Source organism: Chenopodium quinoa, unplaced genomic scaffold (genome assembly GCF_001683475.1).
Source record: "Chenopodium quinoa cultivar QQ74 unplaced genomic scaffold, ASM168347v1, whole genome shotgun sequence".
NCBI classification, from domain to species: domain Eukaryota; kingdom Viridiplantae; phylum Streptophyta; class Magnoliopsida; order Caryophyllales; family Amaranthaceae; genus Chenopodium; species Chenopodium quinoa.
In genome coordinates this window covers 3,322,354-3,332,981 of record NW_018742205.1, presented here as the reverse complement: position 1 = coordinate 3,332,981, position 10,628 = coordinate 3,322,354, and positions in this window count along the sequence as shown.

Here is a 10,628-nt window from a genome sequence, read left to right as displayed (position 1 = left end):
TATGTTTTTTTAGTTGGCTGATATCTTTATTTTGTTGGATGATATGTATATTTTGATTGTTGGCTTATATGTTTCATTTTGTTAGCTGATATGTTTATTTTGTTGGCTTACCTAATACTTTTGTTTGCTGGTTTCATTCTTTAGTTGGCTGATATGGTTTATTTGTTGGCTAATATGTTCCTTTAATTGGCTGATAAGTACCTTTTGTTGACTGATATATTTCTCTTATTTGCTGATATGTTTCTTTTGTTTGGCTGATAAGTTTTTATTAATGGTTGATACGTGTCACATCACCATTTCCAAGATGCAACCAATACTCAAGCAATAAATGTAAACAAACTAATAAAATCATTAGAAGGGGTACTCTGAAAAACCTCCAAATCCAAATACCCATAAAGCTGGCCACCAATAATGCCCCAAGAAAATCATTAAACTCCATTTTCCCTTCTTTAACAACAAGTTTATCATCCCCAAAGTGGGACCACATCATCTTCCTTCTTAACAAAGAGCAGATCTAGAATTCATCCCCTTCATACAACCGAAAGATCCAATTTCTGATCAACCTCCATCGCAGCACCGCTCCTGAGTTCGTTTCTCGCTTTGCCTTTCGCTTCGGTATCGTCATCATCGTTATCTTCATCATTATCGTCATCTTCTCCGTCGCACGAAACATTGGGTGCGGACTGTCGCACTATTTTATCTGGTTCAGCAGGTCATCCCACCTTCTACAACAAGTTACATGTCCACAAGTCACGTTATGATTGGTCTAAAAATATTTATTTTTGTATAAAAAAAACATTTTTAATTCCTCTTTCCTTTCCCCTTACCCTTACCCTCTTTCCTGCCCCTCACCTCCATCTAATCTGACAGCCTCACAACCAACTTTACCACCCTCCCCCGACCACCCTGTTGTCCTTCCCTGCTTCCTTAGCCACCCCAATCACCAACCACGACCACCCCAATCACCAACCACGACCACCCAACCTCATTCTTCACCTTCACCCCCAACCCCTTTTCAGTTTCAGTGGGTGGTAGCTGTAAGGGTTTCAATGGGTGGGGTTTCGGATTTATAGGGGTTCAATGTGGGTTTCCAACGGTTACAAGGGTTTTCGACAGGTTGGGGTTGTCGGACGAAGATTTCGAGGGTTTTTGAGGATTTCAAGGGATTTTTGAGTGTTGCCGGAAAGAGAGGGAAATGGGGACAAGTTGGCTTGATAAAGGAGGTTAGGGGGAGGGTGAGAGAGTGGCCAGAAGGTTTTTGTGGGTTTCCGATGAGAGGATTGGCCGAAACAGCGAAAAGAGAGGGGAATGGGGAAAGTTGGACGGAAAAGGAAGGTTAGGGGAGAGGGAAGAACTAGCCGAAAATGGGTGATGGGGTTGTCGGACAATTCAGGCTACTTGAAACCATGGGGGACTTTGTTGTGGCTTAGGGGAAGGTGGATGGTGGTTGCTGATTTTTTTAAATCCTTTTTGTATTGTTAAAAAAAGTGGAAAAAAATTACCCAAAGAATTGGTCGCTGGTCAGGTTGGCCATTGGCCGTTGGCCTAATAGAATAAGATGCCACCTAAAGCAGGGATTAATCAGCTATAATGAAAGGTGGGATTAGTAGACTAAGACCGGCGAAAGGTTGGATCCTTGATAAAAATACTAGCGAAGGTAAAACGAGACATTTACGTTATATTTCTTAAGCTTAATTTTGATCATTAAGAACTAAAATATTTCGATCTTTCGAAATGGTTAATTTGGACGATTAATATTAGGGTTAATCTTGAAAAATTTAGATGTATAATGCAAATCTAGTGTATAGTTTAGAAAAATCTTAAATGAAGTAGAAAACTCAAGTAATGTTGTCATGTAATTTGTTAATTTAAAAATAATTATAATTTAATTTATTTAATTTTGATTTAATTTGAACTCACCTATATAAAATGCTAGATTCTCCCCTAAATATGAGACAGGTGTTGAAAAATCTAGAAAATTGGTAATAACAGCTATAAATATATTGTACGTGTATGAATTAAATGGTGGGTTAAACAAGATAGCTCCACCAATGATTAATAGAAACTAAGGTTTCTATTAAGAGAGTGATCAGAGACATAAGCTCTCACAAACATGTTTGTATAATATATGATAAAAATTTTGAAATCATAAAATTGTTATTTGATGTTCAGGTACCTTAGGTACATTTATGTGCCCAAATTTTATTAATTAATATTATTATAAGTTATTTTTAGTTACCATACTAACTAGTACATGGCAAAGTTATTTATGATAATATAGATAAATATATGTTACTTCTCTAATAAATAATTTTGAGTTTCATTCAATAAAATATCCCAAATATATTTTAGTTTTCTCTATAATTCAAGCTTAATTGAATCAGTTTAATAATAGGCACAATATACAAAAAGGTGATCAATTAATTTAATGAATAATGATAGCAAGACGAAGAATTGTCTTATAATGTTGTTAATGTTTTATTAAATTTCATCAGGTCAAAATCTTAATATTTAAAGTGTTTATCATCTTTGTATATAGTATTATAAATTTCTTATTTTTGCTATTTTTTTTTCTGTTTTCTGCTTTTAATTTCTACGCGAGCACATACATTTTTTTTTATTTCTTTATTTTTATTACTTATTTAGGGGCTTGCCAATAGACCAAAAACATATCATTTAAGTTAATTATATGTAACAAATAAAATTAAAAATAAATTAAACCAATAGTACGTAATTAAAAAAAGATCCGATAAATGTTATTACCCCTTAAAATTATCAATTTCTAAAATTGTATTGAAATCATCTATGGAATGTTTTTTAAATACTAAAAGTAGCATTTATGAAAATATAATAAAAAAAAGTTGAATGGATAAGATCTCCTTAAAAATCAAGGATCTAGATTAAAAAGTAATATAGTGGCCACACTGCCACAATTTATTTTATTATTTTTTGTAAAGGAAATAGTAGCCACAATTTTCAAATATATATATGTATAGAAATAGGACCATGTGAGAATACATCCCTTATGTGAGAACACTTTATATGTGAGAACAAATCTGGGGCATTGAAGGAACAAGATCTAATGGCTAGTAGGTTAGTTTTATGAGAAAAATAATTAATATTAAAACTAACAATTTCTCTCTCCTCTTGTTCACAGGTACATAATTTCCATCAGTATTTTTCGAATTTCTTACTCTTAATTTGGTATTTGGATTGAGATTTGTTAATCAAAATTGATTGTTCTTAATTTCCATTAATCAAAATATGGAATTTGAGATGACAGAGACTAATGGAAATTAAGAACAATCAATTTTGATTAACAAATCTCAATCCAAATACCAAATTAAGAGTAAGAAATTCGAAAAATACTGATGGAAATTATGTACCTGTGAACAAGAGGAGAGAGAAATTGTTAGCCTTTGGATTTTCGACTTAGACGCCATTGATGGACCTTCAAAGCTTGTGGAGGGATAGATAAGCTCGGTATTCAATCTTAGAGAGAGAAATATGCGTGGGCTTTTTTTGGGGTAGGGGGTTTATTTGATTAATCTCAGCTGTTAGATCTAGTGCTATCTAACGATTGTGATTTATTCTCATATAAGATTGAGTTCTCACATAGAGACATGTTATATATATATATATAATATTTTGTACATAATATGCTTGACTAGTTTATACTTCTTATTATATTAATTAATAATATTGTTATTATTTAATATGTTCCACCTTTCAATTGTATTTCTTGATTACCTTAAGCAAAATATAAATTAAGAAAAAGAGGGGAATTTTTTACAGGCTAATGACATTTGTCATTGATTTTTCGCTTTTAGTATAGATTTATAGATATATTATAGATAATTATCTCGACTATATGTATACTTCAATTTCCATGTAACACAAGTTACTCTCAAGTTAAGAATCCTAATTACTCTCCTATCTCAAAATAACATATAGATATTATTCGTCCATTTTTCTCTCATAAGTATCTAATTCTCCTTTTTCTTTTTGTTGATTCTCTCTTGCTAATTGCTATGGCGGCTCTGATTGGTGAACTTGGAAAATATTTTTGTCTCTACGTCTTCTACATGATCGATAAAATGATTTTTACTATCATCATCGACTTAGAAATAGGAGTTGATAAGGATTGGAGAGTTTTCTTTTTGGCTTCTTTTATTTCTATATTTCTATCTTTATTTCACATTTGGATATACAAAAATTTGAAATATAGTAGGATTATTGCATAGTTTTACTGTTACAGTGTTAAATTGGGCTATTTGGGGTTTATATTCTATGATTTTAGGTACATCAAATTTGTGTAATTTGACATATTTCATCAATATAATTGAACACTATATTCTATGGTGCTTATGGCTATGGTCTTAAGGACAATGACGGTTCCTGAGTTTCAGATGCGGGCCGGGGGACATTCGTTCTTTGGCTCTAAATTTTTACAGGTTATTATATAGTAGGAAATCAGATTGACCTTTTGTTTCTCAGCTCCCTTGGGATTCCCTTCACCACCCTACTTTGTCTGGAAGACATCGCCATTCCCTGCTAGTTCCTTTTTTGGTTGATGATATTAGGTAGACGATGTTTTGTATAGCTGATGGTAAGTCTCCAAATCCTGATGGTATACTTCGGCCTTTTTTAAGACCTATTGGACTAAGGTGGGTGATCATGTTGTGAATGCTCGCTCTTCAGTTCTTTTTTTCCATGGCTATTTTCTTAAGGACTAGAATCAAACGTTCTTAGTTTTGCTTCCTCAAGTTGATCACCCTGAACTTGTTTCTCAATTTAGGCCGATAAGACTATGTAATGTCATTTATAAATGCATAGCTAAGTGTCTTTTCTCGTCGTCTGCTTTGGATTCTGCTAGATATAGTTTTGGATTTCCTAAATGCATTTGTCCCTAGTAGGTTAATGTATGATAATTACCTGATGGCACACGAGATCCTTTCATTTATGAATGCGTTCAAGGCTAGAAAACTTTTCTATGCGGCTCTGAAGCTAGATATGAATAAATCTTATGACATAGTTGAGTGAGATTTCCTCGATCGAGTTCTTCAAGTTTTTGGGTATCCTCCGGCATATTGGGGTTCATCTGATTATGCAGTGTGTTTCTACGACCTTTTATCAAGTGTTGGTTAATGGTTCATCTACAGAAGGTTTTCCTCCTCAGCATAGTCTACGTTAGGGAGATCCTCGATCTCTTTCCCTACCTGTTTGTTTTATGCATAGAGGTTCTTCGACAATGCTTCGTAAGGCAGAATCTGAAGGCCTTAATTAGAGTATTAAAATTCCTAGGGGGGCTTCTTCCATTTCACACCTGTTCTTTGCGTTTGACTCCTTGCTATTCGTCCAGGTTTCTCCTCCTGCGTGTGAACATGAGTTGAATGTGCTTTCTGCATTTTGTGATATTTCAGGTCAGATTCTTAATATGCAAAAGTCGTTTGTCAAGTTTACCCCAAATTTGTCTGAGATTTATCGAGCTTATCTGTCTGGTTGTCTAAAAATGTGGTTTGAATCTAGATAGGGCTCTTATTTGGGGCTTCCTAATGATCTGGGCCGTAGTAAATGCTCTGAGTTTGGGCTCCTCTTGGATAAGGTGGCGAAACAGCTAAAGGTCTTTGCAGCTATGCAACTTTCGCCGGCGGCCAAGCTTGTTATTATTAACTCAGTGCTCATTGCCTCCTTTAATCACATCTTGTCTGCTTTTAAAATTCCTAGTTGTATATGTTCTAGAATGGATAATTTGTTAGCCAGGTTTTGGTGGAAGTCTTTTTCTTCTAGTCGAGGGTTGGCTCTTTGTAATTTGTCGTTAGTTACTCCATCTTCTGAAGGGTTTAGGAGGATTGAGAATTCGCAACATGACCCCTTTTAACTCTTCATTGTTAGCTAAGTAGAGTTGGCGGCATATATAGTGCCCTTAGTCGTTAGTTTCCCGACTAATATTTGCAAAGTATCCGGCCCTTCGTTCTATTGATTCGATCTTGACTTCTTGTCCATCTTGGGGTTCTCAAATTTGTATTTTGGAGAATTCTTGGGTTCTAGGGGAACCGGCATAGTTTAAGGATCTTCCGTCCAAGTCGGTTTGATCGACTTTTCTGTCTTCTTACTTGATTCGCGTTCTTACGCATGTGATGCTACTATTATTTACGGGTTTTTTTTTATTCTAGCTCTGCTGCTAGAATTCTATTGTTACATCGGCCAGTGCGTTTAATGGATGATTTTGTTTACTAGTAGTTCACTAACGATGGTGTTTATTCAAAAAAATATTCTTTTGCATTTCTTTGTGAGCTCAGGGTCATGTCTAGTATTCAATCTCAAATCACTCCAACATGGTGGAGGAAGTTTTGGGCTTTACCAATTCTTCACAGGTGCAAAATCTTAGGTTGGAAATTATTGCTACATAACGCTATTCCTATAGCGGTTATTCTTCATTCTCGAGGCCTCACAATTGATTTAGTTTGTGCCTTTATTAAGTGGATGTGGAATCTGTGTCTTATACATTCTGAGATTGTCCTACTATCTACAATCTTTGGTTGTCAGGACCGTTGGCCATTCATTGGGATCTTATGTAGTTTCCTCCATTTAGTGTTTGGTTCTCGAGTACAACTTCTCATTTTGTGTCGTTGAGATATTGGAAAGGTATTACTTCATTAGTTGCTCTTCTCTAGGCGATTCGGATTTCTCGTAATTAACTAAGGTTTAGGAAAGCTGTTTGGTCTTGTGAGACAATCATTGGTTTAACAGAAGAGTGGTTTCCTCGTAGTATGCCACTACTAGAAAACAGGTCCATTCCGACAGCAAAATTCCGTCAGAATACCCCTTAAATCCGTCGGAAATCACTGTTCCGACGAAAATTCTGTCGGAACTGGTGGTCGTAAGCACTTTTGTAGGAAAAACGACCTTATCCGAGGAAAATTCTTTCGGAATAGTGATTCTCGACGGAAGCTTTTTGTTAGAATTGGTTTTCTGGCCACCGGAAAGTCCGACGGAATACAAATCTGCCGAAATATTCAGATGGAATTTCCGTCGAAATCTGTTGCAAAAATAATAAAAAAACAAACCGCGCCACCACCGGCACAACTGTTACCACCTCAGACCACCAACCACCACCACCCCACACTTGCCAAGACCCACCCTAACCCAGACAGACCCCAGACCCACCCCTAGCCATCCTAACCCAGACCACCAACCATCACCACCCCACCCTTTCACCATCCCAACCCAGACCCAAGATCCACCCCTAACCCCAGACCCACCCTAACCCCCCCACCCCTAACCCACCACCCCACCACTAACCCAGACTCACCAACCCCCCCCACTAACCTAGACCCAACACCTCAACCCTAACCTTGACCCACCCTAACCTATACCCAGAACCACCCTACCCAACCCTAACCTACACCACAGAACCACCCTACCCCACCCTAACCAAGACAGAAAATATTAAAAAAAAAACGAATTAATATTGAAAAAAAATACAAATCCGAAAAATAAATTGAAAAAAAATCGCATTCTATACAAATTGGAGCAGTCAAACGAATACAAATTGGAACAAATATTACATTGAAAAAAAAAACCAGATCTATGCAAATTAATAAATAAAAAAATAGATCGAATACAAATCGAAAAACAATAAAAACGAAAAAAAATTCCTTTGACGAACAAACATGTTGTTGATGGCTCGAATTTTCTAGGATTTTGACTCGATTTTTGTTTGTTGTTGATGATGGAGGTTGTGGTTAGGGGGTTTTGTTGATGACAGAGGTTGTGGTTGATGAAAAAAAGAAAAACAGAAGAGATAGAAGGGAAAGAAGATAGAAGAAAAGAGAAGAGGAAAGAGGAGAGGAGAAGAGAGAGAAGGAGAAGAGAAGCGGACGAGAGGAGAGAGAAAATAGAAATGAAAGCACTAGGCAAAAACATGTAATCCGCACCGGTTCAAACCCCCCAACTTTGAATAACCCTAAATTGAGATATACTAACAATTAAATACACGATTAACACTAGATTGTCAAAATTAATATTAGATGATTAAAGAAAAAGAAGCATCTAACCTTAGAGACTGCTTCAATGGAGGAGAGAAAGCTTAGAAGCCCCTTCAATGGAGAATTTCGAGTACGCTTAAATGGAGGAGAGAGAGAGGAAGGAGTACAGCGAGAAACACTTAAATGGAGGAGGGAGAGAGGAAGAAGTATAGCGAGAAACATATGAAGCAGTACAGAGAGATTTAATGGAGGAGAGAGAGAGGAGAGAGAGGCAGCGCAGACGAGAGAGGAGGAAAGATCGAGGAATTGAAAGAGAAAGAAGGAAGAATATAAGTGTTTTTTTTTTATAATAGTTTTCGCACCGGTTTGAAATGAACCAGTGTGAATTACACACTTTTCCCACCGGTTTTGTTAAAACCGGTGTGAAAATAATACTTTTCTCACCGGTTTGGTTAGAACCGGTGCGAAAAGTCTTTTTCCCAATCCCGCCCATTTCTTTTCCCACCGGTTTTCAAGAACCGGTGCGAAAAGTGCGGTTCCTATTTCATATTTTCTACTAGTGAAGGGTAGGGGAAGATCCGTGCTTTTAAAGGTAGGTTTTGTTTGGATTTTTTTCGTTTTATTTTTTTTAAAAAAGCCTAAATTCCGTCTGAATAGGCATTAAATTTTGTCTGAATAGGCATTAAATTCTGTTAGAAATTTAATGTTTCGACGGAATATTCCGTAGGAAAATTCCTACGGATTTTATTACCGTAGGAAGTTTGATGTTTCGACGGAAATTTTCGTCGGAAAGTTCTGAAAGATTTTATTTACGTTGGAAGTTTAATGTTCCGACGGAATATTCCGTGGAAAGCCTATAATTCCTACGGATATATATTCCATTGGAAATATCCTACGGAATAGAAAATCCTTCGGAATTTTTCATTTTTCCGACGGAAATACATGTCGTCGAAAACTGTCCGTCGGAATTTGACCTATTTCTAGTAGTGTACAAGCTCTAGATTGGAAGAGGTCTTTGTAGTCTTCTTGTTTGGTTTGTTTGGAGGATAGGGAGGATGTCTAGTGGCTATGTCTACGGGGGTTACCTTATGTTTCTCCAACCGTCTGTTTGATTACAAAGAGGGCTTGGGATTGTTCTACTTTTAGGGTTGAAGCAGGCAAGATAGTTCGTGATCTTCATTCTTCTGAGTTACTAGGAGGTAGATGTCAAGCTTTTATGGCAAGTTCAGCGTTGCAGTCCGAGCTTCAGGTATGTGTTTGGGGTTTGAAGTTTGCTATCCGTAAAAGCTTCCTGAAAATCTAGGTTTATAAAGATTGTGTTGCCCTCCTTGCTTATCTTCGTCCTTCTGGTTCAATGGAAATTTCTGCTTGGTGGCTCATTCAGGAGTAGTGAGCTTTGGTTCAATCTCTTTAGGTTGATCCAACTTGAATCTCTACAAATAGTCATCATTTGAAGCTGTATATGGTGTAATTGTGTTTTGGTGCAGTGTGCTAGACAAGGACTTGAACTATGGGAATTAGGGTTGGCAATGGATAGGATCTAGTAATACCTGGTACGGACCAGAAATTTTCAATTCATACCCATATCCTATTTGAACCTTTAAAGTCTAAAATTTTAAGACCCTTGCACAGTCTTGGTATTGTCCAATATGTGTCCTTCGCTAACTTTCCCAAAGTTTAACTATCTATTTTTTATCATACGATATGCAAAAAAAAAAAAAAAATAAAAAATAAAAAACAAAAACAAAAACAAAAAAAAAAACCTAATACATAAGGACATGACCGATTAATTAGACACGTCGTAAAACAATATAATAAAAAATATATTAGAATGATATATAAACAAATTAGTATTATCTATAAACACATTACAATTTAAAGATTACACGGGCAAAGGAAATCCAGGCCCGACATGTGGTGGAGCAATCATTAGAGATTACACTAGTAGTCTGGTTACGACATTTGCGTCTAATTTTGGTTATTGCTCTGCTTTTAGAGCAAAGGTACTTGCTCTTACTAGAGGTTTTGAATTAGCTCAAAACACACAAATCGATAAGCTAGAGATTCAAATGGATAATGCAGCTTGCGTTCAAGCAGAGACAAGATGTAATGCGAGGAGAATGTGTGCAAGACATCAAGTTCTGCCAAAAGATGTTAAATGATGAACAATGGGAGGTTAAGGTTATACATGTATTTTGAGAAGGAAACAGGGCGGCGAATGGGTCGGCCAACCGCGGGGTCATTCAGGACTCTCAATTAGTATTCTTTAATAATGCTTCGACGGAGCTTAGTCGTATCTTAGGAGAGGATATTAGGGGCGTGGCAATGCCTCGTCTAATTCCTCCTTAAATAGCTGCTTAGGGTTTTTTTTTTTTTTTTTTTTTTTTGCGCTTCTGTTTTTCTTCTTTCTTCCTGGTTTATGTAACCCATTTGGATCAAAATAAATAAATAAACAAATTACAATTTAAAGTCTTGTAAAATTAATTGCACAACTACAAAGTTAATATTCTTCTATTTATAGCATTTTTCGTATCATACTCGATTTCATCATTAATATCTTATAAAATCAACATCCTTAAGACCTTTTTTTTTTCTATTTGATTTTGAATTTTTTTATAAGTTAATATATTGTGTAGG